Source organism: Xiphias gladius, chromosome 7, assembly GCF_016859285.1.
Source record: "Xiphias gladius isolate SHS-SW01 ecotype Sanya breed wild chromosome 7, ASM1685928v1, whole genome shotgun sequence".
Taxonomy (NCBI): domain Eukaryota; kingdom Metazoa; phylum Chordata; class Actinopteri; order Istiophoriformes; family Xiphiidae; genus Xiphias; species Xiphias gladius.
In genome coordinates this window covers 4,749,749-4,775,868 of record NC_053406.1, presented here as the reverse complement: position 1 = coordinate 4,775,868, position 26,120 = coordinate 4,749,749, and the positions used below count along the sequence as shown (strand labels likewise).

The window sequence follows — 26,120 nt, the reverse complement described above, 5'->3', positions numbered from 1 at the left end:
GGGCAACTGCATCGGTGGGCCGGTTGGCCATCAAAAAACTGAAAGGTTTAACCGGCCCTGTCAGTCTCTTTACCGGGCCACTCTGTGTGCCTGTCATTTGGACTTCTCCGGCAAAATTTGAAAACTGTGTATAGTTCTTAGACAGACAGACAGACAGACAGACAGACAGACAGACAGACTTCAATCAATGTTTGCAGGCTATACAGCACTATGATGCTCTTCAGTCACTAATGCACCACACAGGTTGAAAGCATGTCACCTAGCAATGCTGGCTCTCAAATGTCAGTAAGCCACTGCCTAAAGCTTTTACACGGTTTCTATAAATATGTCCAAAAACTACTTTATTCTCTTTTGAAATATGGAAAAATAGGCACAATAGCTACATCATCATAATAGCTGATACAGTACTCCCTCACACAAAAAGTGAGGAAAATTAAAATTTCAGTTTGACTTTAAATCCAAACATGGAGATGTATAGAAAATCTTATTCTGTTCTATAAGCCCTATCTTATTTGTTTTGTTTTTTTGCTTGTAAAGACATACAGCATAACTGTACTGTTCAAACACATACGCGCATGCACACACACAGACCAAACAGTACTGTTAAGTGAAGTCACAACACTAAAAGAATCCAGTAGAACAAAGATAAGTCAGTTTTTTACAAAGGTTAATCAGGGGTCACCGAGAACTTGGAAAACACAAAAGCCCGTGTGTGTATGAGTGTGAGAGTGTGTGTTTGTGTGTGTGCGTATGTTTGCTATCTTGTGTGGTATTAAGTGTGGTTCGAAGTCAAGTTCAAGCAAGTCAGGCTGAGCATATTAAGAACCCCAAATGAGGGAACAAAACCTGGAATATACGGACATGAAAGAGACTAGAGAGCTGGAGAGAAACACACACACGCTCATGCATGGACACACAAACACGCACAGCTGGCTGCAGTCCAATCGGTCAACCCCAAATGACCAGGAGCCTCACCGTTCTTACCCAGCATGCCACTACTCACTTCAGCTAATGAATGCCCTCACAGCGTGTGTGCATGTGTGTCCATTTCTCTGTGTGTGAATGTGTGTGAAGAAAATGGAAAAAGAGCATTGATTTTGATCACTCAGAGATTCAGAGTGGTGCAGTAAAAGGGAACAGAAAGCCATCAACCTTCCTTTTTCAAAACATTCATCTACACAATAACAGGTAGAGAGGGCAGTTCAAGACACACTTTTTCCTACTGTTTTTTTATGTGTGTGAGTGCAAGTGTGTCGGCACGCTTGTGTGGGAAGGAAGGAATAGCAGAATTTGAAAGAATCCCTGTGCAATTAATCTAAAGGAGAGACTGTGTGAGGGGGTGAAGGAAGAAAGGGTGAATAGTGAGACTGTGTGGGACAGGGGAAGAAATTTGATGTTATAAAAGACTTTTTCACCCTAACGAGAATAAAATTGTGGAGGGAAAACACTGCATCCTTGTAACTTTTTTAGGTTAACAGAATGTTATTGGCAACAGCAGTACCTTCGCCTTACAGTATTCTGAAGAGCTGACTTTTCCTATTCAAATGTGGCATATTTTAGGGGAACTCCTAGTTCAATATATCTAAACTTTGGCACCAACAATAACTGCAACTTCAGCTACACCATCATTCAACTTTTTGGCTCCAAAGAAATTTGGGGGTCCGTTTTTTGGCTCAAAACATTGATCCAAAAAGATCTTAGCCAATATTTATCAAACTGAACAAATTGGACTTTTGAAGTTAAGTGAAAGATGAGACTTAAAAAAACAGTACTTATGATGCTCAATTCTCACATGATTTCTCTCGCTTACCAGCAGTAGAATTTATTTCCTGCTTCAGATTACTTTTCTTTTGTTACCATTTCAGGCAATTTCATATTATTTCATCCATTTTTGAATAATTCCTGTATAAACAGTATACAAATATTGGATTGTTGTTAATTTCCCATGTTAAGTGTTACTGGGAATATCAATGATTTCACACAAATAAAAAAAACGTTTGGATAAAAAAACTTTTCGGAAACTATTAAAATCCCATATAGTCTTAAAGGATAACATACTTGAACCACAGCGTAAAATGATTTCCATTGTAAACAGATGTGTAAAATCAGTACACTTCACTTTGTAAGGTTAACTTTTCTTTCACTTGATAAATGTGTCATATTCTCCACACTAAGCAAAGAATTTTACTACTACTAAGTTGGCTCTTCAGAGCATTCATAAGTGTTATTCCTAGAAGTCTGAAGAAGAGGCTGAAGTAGAGAATGTACAGTAAATAAAGATTTCCCAATATTCCTGTGGGGCACCCCAGGGGGCTAATTGGGAGTCTTGTGTGCTTGCGCTAGGCTGCCATGCCAACCTTAGGGGCCTCTCTCACACTGACCCAGAGCTGGACAAACAAATGGAAGAAAAGAAGGAAGGATGTATGGACGGATGACAGAAAAAATGAGGCAGGAAAAGCCGCAGGAGGTGTCTTAAGAAAGCAGCGTGGCAGTGACGGACAGATGGGAAATAAAGGTAAAGAATAAAGAAAGTAAAAAGAGAATGGGATAATGTGTGTGTGTGTGTGTGGGGGGGGGGTTGGAAGTTTGGCACTATATACAGAATCCATCCTACAATGTGAGCTGAATTTAGATTTTAACTGTGCATTCGGGAGGAGGGAGGAATAAAAAAAGATGGTGGGAGAGAAGAATGGAAGAGTGCAGCTGTGAACACTGTAGGAATGGCAAGTGATTAATGAAGGAGGCTTTACACCTGTCTCATGTTAGAGCTATAGGGAGAGCAAAGAAACATAGTGAATTACAGTACACATACACGCACCAATGCACACAATAGAGTGCCAGTAGAATTACCGCCTCACGATTCTATGCCTCCGCCAACCAGTCAAGTTGTCTTTCCAGACTATAATATATATATTGAAGACTTTGAAGGAATCTAATAAAAGGTATCAAGCGTATGTTGTCATAACAGCGTATAAATTCTTCAGTTATGGCCAAATCCAAGCGAACCGGTGTGCCAGATGTAATGAAATTCCCTCCAGGCGCTCCTGAGATATCACGTTCACAAGAGCTTACATACGTAGATATTTACAGCTACAGACCCTCATTGACAGTTGATCGGTATGTGCCTTCAGCCCTTCAGAATTCATATCCTCTGACAGGAAGATCAAGTTCAGGTGCAGATTCTAGCGACAGGGTCTGCTTAGTGACAGTCAGCATAATATAACTCACTCGTGCAATTGACTCAATGTTGCGTAGCTACTTCATTTAGTTTTAGAGTTAATCAAGCCAGATAGGATAATACATGTACATATTCACTGAGCTTTTTAAATACAATATTATAGGGATGAAACCTGCTGGTAAAACCTATATTAGAAGCGGGATTTGAATTTCTTGCCTCCATCTGGAGACCAGAAGTCCCTTTGCTCAGGAAGGAGTCAACCCTTGAGTCCAGTACCTTAGACTGCCTGGCCATCCTGTACACTGAAAATATGAGCTCACCAAAGTCAATTTGCACTTCTTCAATCAACACAACTTTCCAAACTTACAGGACACTTCTAAAAACTGTGTAACAACACCTATTAAGCTGTGTAATTTATACATTCATCATTGATACCATTGAAAGCAGCATCATATTGCAGTTATTTCACTATTACGTTTAAACTAAGTTTTCTGAGGGTAACTCTGAAATTATTCCGGGACCTTCCACTCACGGACAAAGTGAACTGAGTTGCCTGTTGAACATGTCTAACCACAAATCCTGATACAATTTAAAACAAAAAGCTCCATCGCCCAACGTGGGGCTCGAACCCACGACCCTGAGATTAAGAGTCTCATGCTCTACCGACTGAGCTAGCCGGGCATTGTCTCATGTCTCATCAAAAGTAAAAAGTCTTCTCAAAAAACACATTCATTATTACAAAAAGCATGCTTTAAATCAGGAAACTCTCCAAGAGATTATCTTTAATGCTGAAGAGAAAAGGATTGCAAAGACTCCACTGATTGCTGGAGGTTATAGGTAGATCAACAAACCATGACAGATCAAGCTGTCCCATAAGGAATAATGCAAATTATGAAAATATCACTTTTGTTAAGCAAATTTCAGTACTGATTACATTGTCTATGTCATGGATAAAAAACAATTTTGTGCTGCTTTCTTCATTGAACCTATGTTCTACTGACTGAGCTAGCGTGTCTACGTAGCATAGCTCCTGCATCATGTGTTCAGGCACATCCAAGCCATGCTTGGGAAGAGGCTCAGTCTGTTGCACTGTTTACTCTTGGTTCGGCTTGCTGCAAAACTGCTAGTAACGGTCGGCTACAGAGTGTCATTGAGAGTTGATTAGTGTGTGAGGATTTAGAAGTTATATCCTCAGATGCATCCTTCTGTCACAGGTCAAACTCAGGTGTAGATACTTTTGTAGAGTAGCTTAAGAATTTAGGAACTTTGCCCCTCATAAAAGTTCTATCGCCCAACGTGGGGCTCGAACCCACGACCCTGAGATTAAGAGTCTCATGCTCTACCGACTGAGCTAGTCGGGCTTGCCACATACCAGGAGATCATCCATATTTCTAACTAGCACAGTCTGCGTATTGACAATTACCTCCATATACTGTAACTCAAAAGTACAGCTGAACTAAAAGAGAAATAAGGTGGAAAACCAGAGCATTTTATATCACAATACTGACCTACTGGTTCTGTGAAACATACCAAAACTAATGTTTAACACATCTGTTGAGCAGAAACAGAGCAACCTCCACATCTGTCTTAATGCTTTTCAAATTTCGCAGGTCTATCCCCCATTGGGAAGCCTCACTGATGTTTACCTGTCTCTTCGCCCTTGCTTGATCATAGCACTTCTTTTCACTTCTTCGCTTTGCTCTTCTGACATTCCTCTTGGCTGTTTCTCGGCCATCTCTCCTCCTTGACACTGCAATTATGTTGTCGAGTTCAGTGCGTTAGCATGTGCCAGATTTACCGTCTGTGGGTCCCACTGCCCCCTTTCCCCCATATCCCCTCTTCTTCTTTCCCTTGTCCCGTGCACAGCACAAACACCCCCTGTTGCTGATTGGCTGGAATAGTGTTGTGTGGCTCGGTCCGAGCCACCTTGTTTGTTTCCCATTAACAGAGCCAGGGCTGTGTAGGTACACCTGATTTTTTTCCCCACACACACAGAACAGACAGCTAGCGGACAGTGAGGAGATATTGACAAAAGTGTGTTGGACCAGAATTGCACCTTTAATTATGTTCCAGAGGGTCAGTACATTAATATGATTATTCAGTCCAATAAGAAAAATTTCCAAAATCTACCAGAGGTCAAATTAAGCGCGTGCGCGCGCACACACACACACACACACACACACACACACACACACACACACACACACACACACACACACACACACACACACACACACACACACACACACAGTGTAACTTCTTCCCCTCATCTCCCTCTTTTCTACATCAGTTAGACAGATGAACACTGATGCTGTCCTACAGTGACAGCTCTCTCTCTGTCCATTTGCTGCCTCATTCCCTTGCTCCAGAAATCAGGCCCAATGGCAGGCTGGCAGCTGCACATTAGTATTAGTGCCACGTCTCGCCCACTGCCACAAGAAAAAGCCACATATCCAGCAAAGCACTGATATTCACCTGTGGACTCTGTGTGTGTGTGTGCCACTGAGTGAGAGTGAGTAGCAGGTGCACTCTCCAGTTGCCTCATTAAGAAAACCCTTATTTACTTGGGCACATCCAGCTCTGCTGGCAAACTGCTCTCCTGCTCTTTCCAAAACATTGTCTTCCATCACTCTCTGTCCTTTCTTCTAAGGTTCTTCCACATGCAGTTTCGAAGGGCAATGCTGATACTGATTTGTTTTTGAAACTGCCTTCAGCCAAATAATTGTGGTATACAGCATAACTATAGCTGCAATAATCAAAATTTTCATATTAACAATCGATCAGATGATTTCTTTGAATGTAATAAGGGATGCTGCTAGTGACGAACCCATAAAGAATTATCACCCAACTCAGCAGCCTCCCAGGCTCTACTTTTTAGCTTCTTTCAGCTCATTATTTTGGTTTTCAGGCCCGCATCTTCACTGTTTTGCTTCACTCCCACCAGTTTACTCATCAGTATTGTTAGTACATGTAATAATATGTCAGTGTTGTTTTTTACAGCTTCTTTCTGCTGCATCCAAATTGCTAAATAAATAAATAAATAAATAAATAATTCACGTAATAAGAATAATAACACCAGATCCTTGACCTCAACAGACCTGAACAAAGAGAACATCAACAATGGTAGTAGCGTGATTCACCACCAATTAAGCAGCAGCCATGGTTGGAAAGACTGAAATTATATGTCACTTTTCCCTGCACTTCAGTTTACACGCTCCATCATGCCTAAAAAACACACATTTTCTCTTGTTAAGTAGGGTTGTTCCCTGCAGAATCAGAACAGGACCTTCACAACGCCGTTTGGTTTCAGAACTAATGTACAATAGCAAATCATTTGCATGAGGTGGAGTGCACAATGAAAAGCAGCACTTTCTTACAAAGCAGCTAACTAAGATGCTACGGACTACATCTTAATATTAACAATCACTATTACTTTCCTAACATATTATCCCTGTCCCCTCTAATATTTTCTGTTCTATATTATGTAAAGTATTGGTGGGATTGGAAAGTAGCATTACAAAACTCTGGCAATTCAGATGAACTTTCCAATCTTTCTCCTTATCAGTGAAATTATCACTGTCAAGTGTTATGCCTTCCAACAATGCCAGAATCCCACTGGATGTGTGTTGGTGACGTCAGCACATTTATCGTCAAAGTTGAATTTACTTTAAGTTGGCCGCAAAGCATGGCGGAAAAAAACAGACTTAGGTCAGGTTTTTGTCACTAGGAACAAAGTGGACCCGTGAAAGCCTCTAGAACAGGTATGGTATGTTTTTTTGCTTGTTTGTTTTTTTTCTTTAGCTAAGGAAAACAGCCCTATTTTCATCCTTGTGACTACACTTTATAGATAATCCAATGGGTTTGTAAATGGTTTATTTGGCTTCCAGAGCAGGAGAATTTACTCAACCCATATAATATTAACACTTAATTGCTCAGTTTATCACACAGAAATTATTTAAAACTTGATATGAATGTGTGAGTATTTTCATTTTGACACAGAAGGACTTTCAGAGTGAAAAAGTCTCTGTAATAGCATTTAGACAAATGAGTTTTGGAATAAAATGTCCATTTAAAGTGAAATTATGAAATGATTTTAAGTGGATTAGCACTCCTTGAGGCAGGGTGAGAAAGCCTTCATTAGAGATTTTTAGATTGCTGATAAAAATTCACCCACACCACTCTGGGATCACTGGTCGGACATGTGATTAAAAAATTAGTAAAATTAGTAAAATTAGTATGCAAGAGCATACTGTTCAATAAGTGTGGTCCATCACCTCAGACATTTCTAAACATCTACTTCGATCCAACACAGTACACACACACACACACACACACATAGTACACACAGTACACACAGTACACACACACACACACAGTACACACACACACACACACAGTACACACACACACACAGATATATATAGTATAAAGGGAGTCAGAATAAGGACACTGCAGTGAGAAGCGAAAGTGTCATGTAATTAGAGGAGCAGTTCTGGTGGACAGATTCCCATTAGGGGAACTGTTCAGATGACGTGGTTGACAGCAGTGTGCTCTTACTCAAACCACACTTAGCTCAACATAGTGCACATTCAACGACACACATCGTGACTGGTAGAGTAAAAATAAAAAGCAAAGAAAATCATTCCCTCGTGCTCTAGGGCTGTCACGGCATTTTGGCATTTATGCCAGTATGTGGGATTCATAAAAAACTGACGCTAGATGCTAAATTAGCAAAGCGCAGGTAAACTTTAAAAGCTACATAATGTATTACTTAGTTCCTCCAATCATTCCAGTTACACTTGCTCATAAAAGTTCTTTGTAGCCCCCTGACTTGTATTTACCTGCCGACACCCATGACCACATCAGTGATTATGACAGTAACTCCTCTAAATGCTCTCAGACTTGACAATTTCGCAGCACAAGAGACACCAGGCTTATACACCAGAAATAACAACGCATTTGCATGAGGTAGAGGGGTCTTTTGTTGCAGGGAATTATGGGAACATTATAATTCCAACTCCTGAAAGCCAGTGTGCATCACTTTGACATTTCACAGATTTTTTGCTAGTTCCTAGTCTAAGACAGTTAAAATGCAGATCAAAAGTTCCCAGAGCCAAAAGTGGCATCTTGAAATAGAAGCAAATCCATATATTTGTAAAGCTAGAATAAGCAAATTATTTTTTCATTTTTGCTTGATGGATTGCCTCAATTATTAATTGTCTTCACTAACTTACACCAAGACCTACCAATCTAAATACTTTTACACTTCTTGATATGCTAGTTTAACTCAGTAGCAATGTCAGACTCACAAGTCAAGGCCAAAAGTGAGACATTCTGACGGAATAGTGCTTAAAGAGAATAAATCACTTGACTGACTTTATGTCTTCACAGCCAATTTATCATATCTCAGCTCCTCTTCTATTTTGAAAATGAACTGATGAAGATCTGACTGCGCAGTTTTCTACTTCATCAACTTGTTTATGCAGAAATATAGTAGAAAAAATTAACCAGGTCAATGAGGGCCCACATCTAGTTTTTGCCTCGGGGCCCTAAAAATATATTAATCTGGACATGTGAACCACTAGAAAAAACTAATGCCACGAAACATGATCCTTATCCTAATTAAATATCGATAATAAACTGCTGGATACAGACTGGGGAGGTGTAGCGCGTACACTTATTTCTCATTTTCAAATGAAAGAATTGAATCAAAGAATTGAAAGATGAAGTGAGGCGATGGCATGGCAAGAGACAATGGAGTCCCAGTGAGAAAAGGGTGAGACTGAGGGAGGAAGGGAGGGAGAAAAGAGATTTATGCACAATGGCTTCCAGTGTTCGTCTCTCTGTTAGTTTCTGCCCCTCACACATGCTCGGTCAGGACGTGGGAAGGCACCACCATGGCACTGGCCTGTACTGCCCCCCCCAACACACACAACAACACACACAAACACACACAGAGCTGGAGACACAGTGTTCAGCAAACTTATCACTGACATCTGTCTGAGAAAACACAGCTGTGACAATAACTGGCCTGGAGAATGTGACAGGCAGAAGACTGTAAGACAGAAGGAAGGACAGAAAGAGAGAAAAACAGAGAGAAAGACAGAATTTCAGAAAGAAACACAACAAGAAAGATACAAAGGGAAGTGAGAGACAAAGAGAAACTATGCAAGACAGAACAGGAAAAAAAAAAACAAAGAAAGAATAAAGAAAAAGACAAGACATGATTCAACAAGTGATGTTAATCCTCAAGAAATGGAGGTGGAAAGAACATGCAGAGAGAGAGAGAGAGAGAGAGAGAGAGAGAGAGAGAGAGAGAGAGAGAGAGAGAGAGAGAGAAGCTGAAATATGAGAGTCATAACATAAACAGAACTCCAGTGTGTGGGAACGAGAAAAAAAATTTGAGAGCGCTTGAGAAAAGTCAGATACAGACCCAGGTGAGAGGAAAATAATAAAAGAAAGTCTCATTGAAGACTCAGAAATTCAGCGACTGCACTGTCTCTCTCTCACACACGCGCGCACACACACACAAACACACACAACTTCAGAGAGACAACAAGAGGATGATGAGGAGGAGGAGGGCCACAGCTTAGTGCCAAGCGGGCTAGTTTTGTGTCAGTATCTGTAATGGAATAAAGGCTGCCTCAGACAGTATCCAATCAACCAGTGTGTGTGTGTGTATGTGTGAGACAAACCTGCAGCCATCAACATAGAGCTGCGCTGCACACCACCCCCACCACCCACCAGCTACACCCCCCTCATCAATCATTTTAATAAGAGTCCCCTCACTTAGCTTTTTAAACCTAAGATATATACACACATACATATATACATATACATATACATATACATATACATATACACATACATACATACATATATACATACATATACACACACACAAACACACACACAGAGCGTATGTGATATATAATGCTGTATGTGGAGTATATTCTATAATTAAAAAGAAGCTTCTAATGATGAAATACGTGGTTTTCACTGCATGATGAAGGAAAAAAGCAAGAGGATGAGAAGGTGGGACAGGCGAAGGAAAAGAAGATGAAGAAGACGATGAAGAAGAAGATGAAGAAGAACAACAGGAAGAGGAAGAGCAAGAAGAAGCAAAGGAGGGAAGAGGAGGATAAGAAATAGTAGATGATGAAGAAGAAGAAGAGAAGGGAGAGGAAGAGAAGGAGAATGAGAAGGAGAAGAAGAAGAAGAGTAAAGTAGGAGAAAAAGAAAAAATAGATAGAGGAAAAAGCTGGAGAGAAAGAGGAAGAAAAGCAGGAATATGGACAAGGAGGAGGAGGAGGAAAGGAAAACAAGGGAATTTGAAAAGAAAAGTTGAAGAAGACAGATGGGACAAGGACAAGGAAAAGAAGACAGAAAAAGAGGGAAGATGGAGGAGAAATAGGCATAGAAACAGAAGGAGAGGAGAGAAAAGGACAGGGACAAGAAAAAGAAGGACAGGAATGTGACAAAAAGTGAGAAAAAGACAAGAGGAAAGAAGAAAGGAGTGGTGAGTAAAAAAAGGTAGAGAGAAGCAGAGGAAGGAGAAAGGCAAAGAAAAGATGGACAGAAAAAGGAGGGAGAAGGTGTCAAAAGGGTAAAGAAGAAGACAACGACAAAGAAGAGAGAGAAGACAACAAGAATGAGGAGGTGGAGAAATGGGGGGCAGGAAACTATATTTTGAGATATGAGGCTATTTTTCACATCCTACAAAACCGAATCATTTCTATGTTGTAAGAATGACTCTTTACATACTAACCTGGAATAAAAACATTACCTTTTGAATGATTCTGGGGAAGAAAATTTCCTAGAAGAGTGGATTCTGGGCTAATACAAATATTGAGGGATCATTCAGGGATATACAGGTACTGTAGATTTTGGATACACTGGATTAACAACAATACTGTGGACAAACAGATGCTTTTTGAGGAATCTGGGTCTCTCAGGAAATTATGTATAAGGAAGTGTTAATTGAATCTGAATGAGGAAGGGGGTTCTCAATAGCACCAACATTGACACTGTCAGTACACAAACACATGAACAGATGATGCAGATGTTTGCAATACACAGACAGAAATGACTTTTACCCCGTTTTAAGGGATTAACTTCCTTAGCTTTATCATGCGAGATGAGATTAGCTCAGTCAAGTTTATTCACTCACTCACAGACACATACACAAAAACACAAACACAGTGGGGACAAAGAACGCATTTAACCAAACAGTGTTGAAGTAAAATAAAAGGAGAAGAAGTGGAGAGAGAAACAAAGTGTAAAGGGGAGGAGAAGAGAAGCACGTTGAAATGATTAAACTAGCAGATCTATTGTGTGTGTGTGTGTGTGTGTGTGTGTGTGTGTGTGTGTGTGTGTGTGTGTGTGTGTGTGTGTGTGTGTGTGTGGTGAACAAATCTTACACTGGAGCAGGCAATAACAGCAGCTTTTGTGGTGTAACATCCACTAAAACCAGAAAAAGGCCAATATAATCCCTATTTCATAACCTTGCCAATCAACAGTGTTGCATGGCCTTGTGAAAATGATTTTGCGAATGCTCCCACCCAGTCCTCAATCTCCCAAATAATCACTTGGACAGGTGACAGTGAAAATGCTCCACTCTGGTGCCTTGGTAAATCCACTTAGTGGACCAATTACGTCAGAGCATTTTCAGATGACTAGAGGATATTAAAAAAAAAAAAAAAAAAAAAAAATTACTCAAGTGCATGAAGATAGCATCTTCTTTATCACAACATTACGTGACACATTTCAACTCTACACCTATGAGAGAAGGGAAACGACAGAGCACTCTCTTTTTGGTTACAAGCATCTGGATTCTGTGACACGCTCTGAATTGTGTAAATGGAAATAAAGGTTTTATTGATATAACTAGTTCAACACTGATAATGAGATGCTTGGATGGAACTTGCCTGACGTATGTGTCAATATCAAACATCCAAATGTGACTATGAGCACGCTAAAATAAAATTCCTCAAATTTTAAGGAATTTTTCCCCCCAAAAAAGTCTATTATTCGCAGGATATAAAAAAACATTATACGGGAAAATAAAGCCATTCATTATAAAGCGGGGGGATAATGAATGCAACAATAAATACTAAGAGGCGGTGTCCATTTCTAGGTTTTACTTATAGAGCAAATTACTTTGCAGTTAAGATTTAAATAATCTTCATTCATCACCTCTGTGCTACAAAGCCAAAATGCAGTAACCGCATATTTGGTCACAACTGAGTTAAAACTAGAATGTGACTTTTTGACATCTGTTTTATCACACAAAGAAATTGTTTTCCATAGTAATGTATAATTCCTGTGAAAATAGCAAATAAAATTTGTATTAACTGACAGAGCTAACTGGTGAAATAGCCACAGGCTTGAATTAGCTAACATCAAATTTACTTTTTTTCCTCTCTAGCTCACTCAGAAAAACACTTAATTTTGATTTTTACCTCATCATTTTCTTTGATAACATGTTAATATGGACAAGAAAGCTGAAAGAACACCTTTTGTTTGCAGGTACTGCAGTATATCCTTGCATTCTGTTAAGATTATCCAAAGGCAGAGTGCAGTATCTTCAATTATTCTTTTTTTTGTTGTAGATATTTGCAAGTTCTGTGGCAATGATTTTCTTTTTTGCTTAAATAGCCTGTTTAACATGGCATTAAATGGAGATATTAAAACCCTTCTCTTTGTTACACAGTTTTCGAGCCAGCCGGAAAACTTTAAACTCCCTTTTCTCAACTTGCCATTTCTTTTGTTACTTCTCCACATCTCAATTTAGGTGACAGTTTCCCAAGATGTTGCTATTTGAAAAACTACCAATTTGATAAGGTCATAGAAGTTTGTCAGACCACATATGTTCATGTATAACAGCATCACCATCTTGACAAACTTGCATGCAAAGTGTTTAATGCACTGCATGTAATGTACGTTGATCTAGCAGCACTGAGGCATTATGGCTCTGACCGCAGTTACAGGTTTTTGCCATTGAATTTGGTTGTGTTTAAAAGCCCAATGCAAAACCGAGTAGTGATCTTTATTATCACTGTCACTGTTCGCATTATCACTGCGAAACTGTGTATGGATTGTGTTAATGAAACCCAATACACACTGCAGATGTGTCCGGTTCAAAAGCAGATAAAGCTGAAAAGCAGCAGATGAAGAATCCTAACACAGATAACAGGGTTGTGGACATAAGCTTCCAATTATGTAATACTCCCTTTTCACAGCAGACAATTGCTTGTAACAGGATGAAAAGCACAGGTGTAAGTTTTTAATGATTGATACACCCTAAAAAATAAAAGAAAGAACCAATGTATTAGCCTCACTCTGATAAAAATATTGACATGGTGCCAAAAAATTCCCCAAAGTACACACCAAAGGTCCATCTGGTCGCATTCAGGCAAAAATCCAATATGCTGAGATAATGATCAAACTGTCTGAGACAAATATTTCCAAGAACACAAGACAAGACACTGACCAATTAGTGATTTGACTCCAAAAGATGTTCAGGCCTTGGTAAGGAGCAACTGGGGGTGTTCAGGGGGTTGTTGTTGTTCCACCTCAGCAACTGAGGTGGAATACATGACTGAAATGGCCCCAGATCATAGTCTGAGGTCACCAGTAGTGTAGCAGGAGGTCAGATTGCTGCAGCTGTCTTTTGTCAGAGTCAATAACTCGACTGCCTCAGTCACATAGTCGTTATGTAAGAGACGTAGGGGCTGACACTGCATTCATCTGCTACGGCTTCAAGAAAATACCTTTCACCTTACGGCACCTCACTGATGATAAATGAAACATATGTATAATCTGTATAAATACATGTTTAAATGGCAAAGACTGAGGTGTTGAAGGCTTCCAATCTCACAAATAGTGAGATGCACACTCTAAAAAGACCCAGCAAAGAGTTTCTGTCTGTTTTATAATAATATGCCACCCTGGAAATGAATGACAGCCAACATCAGGTTGTGTTGTAATAAATCTGCAGGACCATTAAGCACACTGCCACAGTCACCACTGACTTACTGTAATATATCAGCATGATTTATAAAATTCAAAATTTGTATTTCAGGCATTAAAATACTGTTCTCAAACAAAAACTCACTTATATAGTATCAGAATAGTAATGAAAAAATTTTTTCAAGCCTAATGCTGTATCAGAGCCCAGATTTTGGAATGCCTAAAAGGTAGAAAGAGGTAACTATTTAAGCAATTTTCGGTAATATTCTATAATTTTAATTATATTTTTTGTAATATGGCTACGGCTGCCGCTAAAGATTTATCCACCTACAGAGTATTTTCTCTATGATTACATTAATTGTTTGGTCTATAGAGAGCCAAAGTGAAACCAAAACTTCCAGGTTTTGTTCACGTAAGTAAGAAAACCCCATTCAAAATTGTAATTATACTAATAACTAACAATCCAGCAGTGGAACAGAGCCTTTCTCAACAGTAGGTTGTGCGTCTTGCTTCATATGATAAAAAGGTTTTTTTTTGTATTTTTTTTTAAGTCATTCCAAAATCATGGCTTATTCAATATAATTTTTTTTTTTACTGGCCTCTAACAGACACCATTTCCAATAAGCCCTATATATTCAGGAGCTAAACATCAAGGCTTGACAGAAGAGGAGTCCATGAGAAAGTGGAGGGATCGGGGTTAGTTCAGACATGTCTGTAATAAGTGCAGGACAGAGAGGAGCGAATGGTGTAGAATTTGTTAGGAGAGAGTGTTGTCGAGTTTTGGGGATATGGATGAAACCGACTTACAATGATCTAAGTACACGCGCTGCTTGAGACAGAGAATCTAAAGGAACAGAGGCTAGCCCGGACGTGACGTCGTGACTTCAGTTCTCTATCAAACAATAAAAAACAGTGAATAATGATTATAACAGTATCCTAAATGTTGCAGCTCTAAATATGAAGTCAGGAAACAGGATAACTTTTACTTGTATCATGCAAGAGCAGCTTTAATAGAAATTTAAAAAGTAATTTGGCAATCTATCAATCTTCGACTAAGTGTGTACTGCTCTAGATTAGGCCACAGTGTCCTTACAATATTCCTGTGATACAGAAACCTTCAACTTTGATTTTATAGATGTTTACTCTACTATGGGATCTGCCTAGACTTACTGTCCATTTTCAGAAAAACCAGAAAAATCCCCCACTTCTACTCCACAGATCAAAGTGAATGATACCTTTCCATGGTGCGCCACACATGCACACATGCTATTATAGCGCATTAGGTGTGTTGCACCGTCCACTTATTTAATCTCCTCTGTCCAAAAAAAAGACGCTTGGTTTTTAGACAGTTATGAGACAGGAGTTGATGGTCCAAATACATCTTTTGGATAAACTGCTACTAATGTGATAAACTAATGATACTAACTAATCACTAATGTTTGTAATAAATTGGAATTTATTGTCCCCTAAGCAGCCAAGCTAGCGAGCTTGCTACCGGTCAGATAGCAAGCTCGCTAGCTTGGAGAACTTTTATCCCCCCTCTGACTCCTTATTCAATTAAATAATGTACAATCCTGAGAACAAAATATCAGGAGGAGTAAACAGCACAGTATAAATATAATATAAAGAAGCTCAGAAAGGCTACTGTGACTGACTAGCGTTAGCATATTCACAGCTGGCTAACATGTTAGCCATGTTAGCTTATCAGCTACAGCAGTTAACCACCTAGCCCTGCAAGTACTCCCTACTTCACCAAGCTTCTAGAAGCACATATTTCACAGAGACACATGGTGTGATCTTTTAGGTGTGACTGGGGCCTAATGTCTCAGGTCTTAATGATCAAAATGGCCTTAAAAGCCTTTATAAACCAAAGGGGCTTTCAACTTTCATGACTGCTCAACACTATACAAGCATTTTAACTATTTTCAAGTGGAGTGGGAGCTCTGTTTTTCTCTCCTACAACACACTAAACTACTATCTCTGCCATCAGATGCTAAGAAGCTCTCCAGCCTCTTAGCTATTCAGCCTCAACTACCCCTTTCCTCATTCTGAGCTGAGATAATCAACTTTCGGATTTAAAAAAAAACACTACTGCGGGAGTTTGATTGTACTCCAATCATACATTTTCACCCATGTACACTCACGTCTTTCACTGCACTGCTTACTTATCAGTGGGAGTGTGATCACCTCTGCACACATTTCAACCAGAAATGAGGAAAAGAAAGGGAGTGAGAGGGAGGGAATGCAGGGTGTGTGTTTCAATTAAAGGTTAATTATGCCCATGTATCTTAAAGCAAGTGGATGTCATTGGTAAATGTGTGAACACACGACTGATTTAATCAATCTCCTTTGATTTAGCCAGTTCCCTCACACAGCCTACTACTGATTGTTGCTGCTACATCTGCATCTCAGGTGTGTGTATGTGAGAGCAGGAGAGAAAGAGAGAGAGAGAGAATTTGTGAGTGTGTGTGTGTGTGTGTGTGTGTGTGTGTGTGTGTGTGTGTGTGTGTGTGTGTGTGTGTGTAGCTACATTGAGTGGAAATTTAAATAAGCGATTACAGGCTGCTCTGACAGTGCAACCACATATGCATGCATAATATGCTTGGTGAAAAAAGACAAAAGAAAGAAAAGATCAAATTTCTAATTGTGCATTCACCTTCACGTGTGCGTGCGTGCATGCACGCGTATGCATGTATGCGTGTATGCATGTACGCGTGTGTGCGTAGTGTTGTGGTCACTGGGGACCTTGTACACAGGCTTTGGGGAAGTGTCATGTGCTAACCAACAGATCCAACAGATCAATGAAGTTCAAAAAAAGCTGCCACCAACACCAACACCACACACACCTTTGGCCCATTGGGAATAAGATTGCTACTGTGGCTAATACCAACTCTTAAAACCACAAGCACAGAGGCACTAAGTACATGATATATAGGCTTGTTGAGTCAAAATGACTGACACATAGACACACTCACAGACAGAATGTTGGCTAAGGAAGTGCACTGGTCTAGTGTTATTGGGTTTAAATGGCATGTGCGTAAAGAACAGGCTTGCTCTTGAATCAGTAGACTCATGATTGCATTGTTTACTTCCTTTTTGTTCTAAAGCTTGTACATCTGTAGTCTTTCACCAAATCTCTCTTTCCACCCCTGCTCAATTCAGTGTAATCATCATATGTTCATAATATTTAGCTGAAATGGATCAAAATCTGCTTTTAGTCAGGTTTATATTTTGGTGAAAGTTTCAAAGCTACAACACAATAGAAACTCCGCTGACTTTTAATGAATGAGCATGTCAGCTCTAAATGTCACTTGACAAATTCATCAATTATCCAACCTCCAAGTCACTTCAGTGATATAAGATGCTCTGATCTTATCTAAAACTAACATATCTGATTTCACTCACTTCTCTGTGCTGCCAAGATTTTATCTTTTTTACGATCTGACCTTTACCTTAACATTACCTGCAGATAACCTGCAAGGCTGGTGGATTACAACTTTACCTGCATGTGTGTCAATATTAAATTCAATGTTTAACAGCCGTTGGTCTGATGAATGATCTGGGGGACGTAATGCATCACAGAAATGACCAAAAATGTAGGATTAAACTATGTATGCCAGAGACTAGGGATGGGTATTCACGTTGTCTGAATGAGCTAGAATCCACAACTGTTAAACTGAAAAACCCCAAAAAACACGGTATTTTCGATTATTTTTTGAAGGAGTTGACCACAAAACTCCTTCACCTCTAGTAGTCTTTGGCTTTGCATGTTTCTCCTGTTTATACAGTAGCATCTAGCACCAAAGACATTTTACAGGCGACTTGTATTATGCCGGTCTTCTCTTCTTTTGTTATTTAATGGTGGTTGGCAAACAGCTTTTAGGTGCATAATCGCCACCTTCAGATGGTAGTAATGCGTGACTGACTAACAGGCGCCAGTAAAAACAAGAGAAATTATATATTTTTTAAGACAATAGTGGAATAAACTAATTCATTTTTTTTTAGAGTTTAGTGACTATTCAAAAATTTGAAAAATCATGACCCATCCCTATCAAAGACATAGACTGACTCCACCCATCTCAGTGACATGACAGTGTGGCGCAAGTTCAGTAGTTAGAAACAGATCTGTCAGTGGTGCAAAGGAGCCGCTACAGTATATGACTTCTGCTTATCAGTGATAAAGACTGTCTGAAAACAGCCACAACAGAAACTATGATGGGTATCAACACACACAATAAATATAAGAACAATTCAGTATACTGTTTATACATTTTTATCCATAAAAATGGATACACACATAACTGTAGTTTAATTAGACACAAAGGTCACCAAAAACACAGTGAATCATTTAAAATTAAAGTTAAAAGACATTTAAAAATAATACAGTAATTGAATATTTTGCTTCTTTTTTTTTTTTTTTAAATTCAACTAATAAAAACATATCAACAGTAGCTGTGTATTCCGGGAACAACATAAAATACTACAGCTGTTACCAAATGGACATATTAGTGTGTTACCCACTGTCACACTAAAGGCTTTCTGAAGAGCACCACTACAAAATACAGAACTGGCTTAGAGAAATGTAGCCTATATTGACGTTTCTCACTTCAGTCATGTACTGCAGCACACACACATATACTGCTGGGCGTGAGATATCACATGACAGCAGCTCTGAGGCACAATCACTCTTTTCTTTGTTGCATAACTAACTCTCCCTCTATTATATGGGCAGATTACAACATCCTCTACAGACTGCTCTTATCATGTCAAAAGCTAATAAGTGTCTGTTTTAAGTTCAATGCAGACTCAAGCATTATGTTTAAGTCGTCTGAGCAATATTAGCTTTGGGGATGAGGCCATTGCATTTTGGAAATACTGGATTTTTATCGGATTTTTCCATCAGTTTGATTAAATGTACCTTGATTTTTCAGTTATGTAATTCACTATATCACCCAAAAACAGAAATGCCTACCTGCTTATTATATCCATAAATTGTTTCTCAACTGATTTTGCAGCAAATTACAAATCAAAATGTATACTGATATTGCAATATAAAATTACATATACCATGAAAAAGAAATATATCCATATCACCCAGCCCCTAGAAAATCCACGTAGACCCATTAGATAAACTAATTATGATTATCTGAATCTAAATAAAGGAAACCAATACCTTTCTGAAGTAGTAACATTTTAGACTTAAAGCCGTATGGCCTGCTCACAACAGCATTCAAAATGGCTTAAAAATACAATGAAGAACAAGTAAAACACCTAACATCAGCCTATTTGCAATTTCACACAGCTAATGAAAGTAAAGGAAGGCATTTCTTAAGGCATATAATATTGAAGTGTGTTTACTGAAGTAAATAATATGCATGATTTTTTCTGTCTATCACTTTCACTGGGTAAAACACTCTGGTTCTCGGGAACCCCCTGCTCTAAACTCATAAATTAAATACACACACCTGGAAGCTGCTCATTAGACCTACAGTTTGATCTGTTGGCCACTGCAGCAATAAAAGTTTCCTTTGCATGGTGAACACAGACCTCTGATGTAAGCATTTAAGACATTTTAAGACCATATTCTCCTTGCTATCTGGGTACAAACAGTGAGATACTAATACTGGCTAATCTGTATATGCCGATACACTACAATAACAGAATGTGATACAGTGGCCAATGTCCACATACATATCAGTGTGTGTGTCACATTGAACATAGAAATACTGCAGCATCGACAAGGTACTTCCAAGGTTGTGGGAGCTGGGATTATGTGTGTGTGTGTGATATTATGCCTCATATCACAGCTTGTGTTGTTCAAACTGCAGCACAGCAAAGCCAGACAATGTATCAGACAGTTGTTGCATCTGAAAAATTCTTCTGTTTGTGTGTGTAGATCCCAGGTGGCTGTCGGTGTGTATCAGTCACAGCTCTCACATGCCTGAGCCTAGTGCAGTGCACCATAGCATAGCATGGCCTGGCCTTGCGGCACTGTGTGGGAGCTAAACCCCACCGGGGGGGGGGGGGCAGAGTTGCTGAGGCTTGGCCCAATTTATTAGAGAGAGATCAATGTGTGTGAGGCAGCAGGATGTGGGAGGACAAGCCAGTGCTCACACTTTTGAGCATGGATGGGAGGGTTGGAGGGATGAATGGAGGGAGCAAATGGTGGGATGGAAGCAAGAGGAGGCAAAAAGAGAGGGAGAGGGAAAGCTAAAAATAACATCTATTAATCCAACTTTAACATGAATATAGTGGGAGGAAAGGAGAAAAAAAAAAAATGCAGCACCCGTCTCAAACCCAATTAAGCTTCCCAACGGCCCAGTCGGCATTTTACAACTAATACGTCACACACCACACATATACTGCAGATTTACACACAAACAATCTGATTTGGTCTCTCTTGCACACAGACACACACACACACAGACACACACACACACACGCTAATTGCCTTTGCATAACAATAGAGTCAAATACATCGGGGAGTTATGCAGATGCCCAAATGCTACAGACTGTTCCCGCCTGCTCAGACCTGCAGTCAGTTTTCAGCTATTTGGACTGTGTGGGGCTCACGTGAACAAGGAGAAAAACAGAGAGGGAACGGGTGAGGAACAAAGACAGAGGAAAGGCAATTTGAGATGCCTCCTACACTCTCATATCTGTCCTACCTCAGAGATTGGGAACGGAATACACACAAACGATACAGGGAAAAGGGCTGGCTATGGGAGAGTGAGCACAGCCGTAGGTGCCATACATAAGCAACTAGAATTACTGGCTCGTGGTTGTATGCGAAGACTTTGCAAATTTTTTTTAAGACTTTGAAGGAATTCAATAAAAAAAGGTATTAAGTGTATTTTATCATAATTAGTGTATATATTTTTGGGTTTTGGCCAAAAACATGTTCTGTGAGGTCGCAGTGACCTTGACCTTTGATCACAAAATTTTAAACACTTTATCCTTTTGTCCAAGGTTGACTGTTGTACCAAATTTCAAGAAATTCCCTCAAGGCATTCCTCACATATCACATTCACGAGAATGTGATGGACGGATGGACGGACAACTCGAAAACATAATGCCTCCAGCCACCGCTAGCACCAGCACAGAGGCATTAAAAAAAAAAAATAAATAAATAAATAACACCCAGCTGCATATAAAATAAAAGGGTGATATTTCTTCTACAGTATGAACACAGAGGAAGTGGAACAAGTGCGGAGCAGAGTTGGGTGGACATGACTCCTCCTCTTGATAGCCACAGATGCAGGCTACCAATATTCCATGTAGGTATTAACAACTACCTTTTATTCTGTCAGTTACTTAACATGTCTAACCTGCAGTGTCATGACAGGGGCCACTGTCTGAGAAAAAGTCTGGCAAGAATCAAGGATTTTGAGAATCGAGAAGCCGTAATATTCAGAGAAAAATCTGATGTTATGAGAATAGAGCTGAGATTTTGAGGAAAAAAAGTCATAGTATCCCTAGAATAAGTTTAGTTTAACAAAGTCTTACTATGAGAGTAAAATTACTACATGCAACAAAAAGTTATTTTGAGAATTAAACTGTACTATTATATGAAAGATGCAAAATCCTAATACTTTGAGATTAACCTAATACTGTCTGAATAGGTGACAACAATCGAGTCTCAGTTTATATATATGCCAGAATGAAGGATAATTAGGATCTGATCAGCTCATTATCAATAACCTGTAATGTTTTGTAACCTTTTTTCTTAAAATAACAACTTAATGTCATAACATTCTGGCTCTTTTTTACAAAATATGGCTCAAATTTAAATTTTAAAGAATAATTTAACTCACTAATTTAACTGACTTAAGATAGTCTGTTAGAGTAAGCGATTCTGGAGAAAGACTGTTGATATTTGAAAACAGTGAAACGAATACACTCCTCCCTTCTGTGCTCCTCTAGAAGCAACCCCCCGGACATGCATTGCCAAGGCAACGACACAATGGCTAACATGGAAGGTAACATTACCTGGCATAGAATTTCAAATTATTCATCCAACCAAATAACAGAAACAAACAGAGCAGCCTCCGCATCTGTCTTCATGCCTTTCTCTGCGGTCTCTCCACCATAGTTTAACTGGCCATCGGGCCTAGCCTGACAAATCCTGGTGGGCTGTCAAGTGGGCTGCTGCGTCGGTGGGCCGGTAGACTGCTACAAAATTCACAAAGTTTTCAAAGTTTTTACCTGCCCTGTCAGTCTTTTTAGTGGCCCTCTCGAGAAACTTCACGAAGGACAACCAATTCTAACCAGACATGACGCTTATAATTGAGGCCAAACAGTTCAATCTTGGTTTCATCAGACCAGAGAATCTTGTGTCTCACAGTCTGAGAGTCCTTTAAGTTTCTTTTATTCAAACTCCCAGCAGACTTTCATGTGACTTTCACTAAGGAGAGGTTCCATCTAGCCACTCTGCCATTAAGCCTGGATCGGTGAAGTGCTGCAGTGATGGTTGTCCTTCTGGAAATGTCTCCAATCTCCATACAGGATCTCTGGAGCTCAGCCAGAGTGACCATCAGGTTCTTTGTCACCTCTCTTACCAAGGCCCTTCTCCCCTGGTTGCTCAGTTTGGTCAGGCGGCCAGCTCTGGGAAGAGTCCTGGTTTTTCCACACTTCTTCCTCTGCAGGCAGTTCCTTCAACCTCATGGTTTGGTTGTTTGCTCTGATATGCACTGTCAGCCTTGAGACCTTATATAAGCAGGTGTGTGCCTTTCCAAATCATGTCAAGTCAACCGAATTTACCACAGGTGGCATCCAATTAAGGTTAAGAGGTTAAGAGAAATGGGAGGCACCTGAGCTACATTTCAAGTATCACAGCAAAGCTTATGTCAGTATGATATTTCAATTGTTCCTTTTTAATTGATTTTCAAAAATGTATAAAATTTCTGTTTTCACTGTCATTATGAAGTAATGAGAGTAGACTAAAGAGGGAAAAAAAAAAAAAGATTCTTCATGATTTTAGCATAAGGCTGCAACATAACAAACATAACATAACATAACATGACAAAATGTCAAAAAAGTGAAGGGGTCTGAATAATTTCCCAATGCTGTGTATATCATATCATATACTACTAAGAAAGAAAGAGTCCTGTTAATTTGTGCCCTTTACTTGTGGAATACAGTAAAACACATTTTTGTTTTTTTTATTGTTTACATTATAGCAGACTCCTCTACAACATTAAATGAATGTCTTCTATTGTTATAAACGCTGTATAATTGGGTAAGTATGGCAGATTTAACTCAAGAAAACTTAAATGGTCCATTTACCTTTTAATTAAAACTATAAATTTCCGTTTGAGTTCAGATGATCATTCAGTTAATTTATCAAGTTAAGTTGTTTTGAAACATTTTAGTTTACTGGCATATACTTTCCAGCATGTATTGTATTTGGATTAATAATCTCCAGATATCCGTTTGTTTTTTTTGTGTGTACGTGTGTGTCTTTTTGTACAAGTTACTTTAAAAGAAATACCAAAATTAGACTTGAAGTAACTCACTAGCCTAGCAACATTAGGGCTGTGAACAACATCATTCTCTGCATGCGCCAATCAAATGTACTATCCAGGGAAAATTATCATTTTATATTTTGGCTAATGCGGCATCATTGCTCCAGGGCTTGTTATGGCTACAAGCAATACAGCAAAAGCTGTAAATTTTAAGAACCTGTAGCCTTGAGAAATAAAACTTAACACACTTGTATGAATGCTAAAACAAACATACAGTAGTTGGAAAACAAGCCCATGCACAAACTTGAAATTCTAAAATGGTACAATGTACAGATTAGAGTTACTTTAAATTTAGGTAATTTAATCTAAATCACAGAAATGGTAAAGTCTAACTCTGTGCCAATGAGTTCGCTGTGGGCTACAACTTGAGCCCTGTTTTTTTGCCCATACAGTATTTGTGTTACATTTTTGCAATCCGGCACCATTGAAAGTAAACTGAATTAGCTATTAGGAGTTCCTTTTTGTAAAGTAGCCTTGGATGTACAGACAACTATCATTAGATTACCAAAGAAAAACCTGATTCTCAGGAAAGTTCTGGAGGATCTTTTTTCTACGATTCCTAAGCATATTTATTGACTTTTACTCCACATGGACATCGGCAATAATGATATCCTCAGGAACTGTTAAGTCACGCTTACTGTAAAAACATGTTATGTGATGTATGTCTGTGTGTTCAGATTTGACTACTTCCAGTCTCTCCCTCAACACATCTGATTTAAGTTAATTCCACTTTGAGTGAGTTAACAGAAGCAAAAACTTCCAAGTTGGACAAACTCAAGGCCAAAACTTTGAAAAACAAATTATGTCGACTCGCCTAACTCTAAATTGTATTGAAATTTGTTACACTGAAATCTCTGGTTTTCTTAACATTTTGGGGTTATTTTTTTGTTTGTTTTACATTCTTTTTTCCGAGAAAATAGCTGAGAGGAGAAAATGCCAGCCACTGTATTTGCAAAGAATTTGATTGTTTGTAACCTTGGGATCTCAGTCGTCCAACTAGTGGCTTACGGCAGTGGGGGGTTTTGGGGTTAGAAGATGTCGGAGGGAAGAAGATGCTGGAAATGCATCACTTGATAATCTGCCAGAGGTTTCACACACATCCAGTATGCCTTGCACAGGGCTGGGTGGTGTGAAGCACTCTCCATCAGAATAAATAAATAGGTTGGAAACTTGGGCTTTCTGGGTTTAACTATTTGACTTAATCTTCATCAGATAAAGTTGGTTGTGAGATAAGAGGTCTGGGAATGAATGGGCAGACATGACCCACCATGTGCTTGTGAGGAAACACACACACACAGACACACACACAGACACACACACATACACACTCACTTTGGGTTTCAACACAGATTTGAATGCCAAATGTGTTCTCAACCTCCTGAACTATTTGATTCTGATCCCTGATGCCAGATCTATCTCTGGGGCATGACATCACACAAACACACACCTCATCTATTATGCGCTTTAGCCAAACAGGTCAAAGATGTGTATGATAACGCCATGTGGTAACTTGCTTTGGAAACTTAGTATTGCCAGTGTCTATTAGAGGACCCACTACATCAGTGTGCTGATTGTGGACCTTTAATACAAGTCAAATATTATAACTGTCTAACATCTAACTCCAGCTTTTCTCCCTGAACACACACAGCTCTGATCAATATGCTGGTTTGCCCTGATTCTGATGTGGCTTTTTGATCAGATTAAGCAAATCGCAGAGCTTGAAGTGCCAAGAAGAGATCTATGAGGAAAATCAGTGCATTACAGTACATAACAAGTACAAGATTCATCCAAATAATTATATTACCATAAGAAATGCTGATAGGTTACTTAAGCTACGGAATAAGAGGATTCAATCTTCTGAGAAATCACAAAACATGCTTATTTGTTACCTCAGCAGCTTAGCCAATATTTCCTCCCCTATATAACCTCTTCCCAAAGGTTCCTGCTGGCTGACCAGAACCGAAAGCAGCCTTTAGAAAATTGCGGCCGTTTCAGAGGCCTTACCAACCTGACAAAATGAAATTCCGGAGGAAAGACTGAAAAAGGTGCTTTCTTTTTGGTAATCAGATACTGGTTTATTGTAGTATCAATATTGGCCTTCAAACATACAGTACATATCAGAGGAAGCTTATAGAGCCTGAGTTGCACGCACGCCAGGACAAATTTAACTATCATCATCAGACAGAAAATTCATTCATAATTTTAATGTTCATAGCCTGGCTTCTGCAGATGTCCTGAGCCAGTACTAAGGATTGTATCAGTGCAGATTGTACCATTAGTACCCAAGTAAGTCTACAGCTATTATTTCAATGTGTCTGATACATATTTAATTAAAATTTAGGTAAATATTAGTACTAGATCAGACTTGGAATGGGGAGATACGCAATGTTAAAGGATTCAGATGGCAACCAAAAAACTTGATGGGGACATCCCTACTGGCTTTGGAT

The 26,120-nt window shown here is 39.2% G+C and overlaps 1 protein-coding gene and 2 non-coding genes across 3 annotated transcripts in view; all 3 read right to left on the bottom strand.

The window, feature by feature from the left end:
- The window catches only part of clcn2c (chloride channel 2c), a 168,355-nt gene that overhangs the window by 125,357 nt on the left and 16,878 nt on the right, over positions 1–26,120 (bottom strand). The window lies entirely within an intron of this gene.
- Positions 3,787–3,859, bottom strand: trnak-cuu. Its single transcript has one exon. It is a non-coding gene; the product is annotated as a tRNA-Lys (tRNA).
- trnak-cuu lies at positions 4,467–4,539 on the bottom strand. Its single transcript has one exon. It is a non-coding gene; the product is annotated as a tRNA-Lys (tRNA).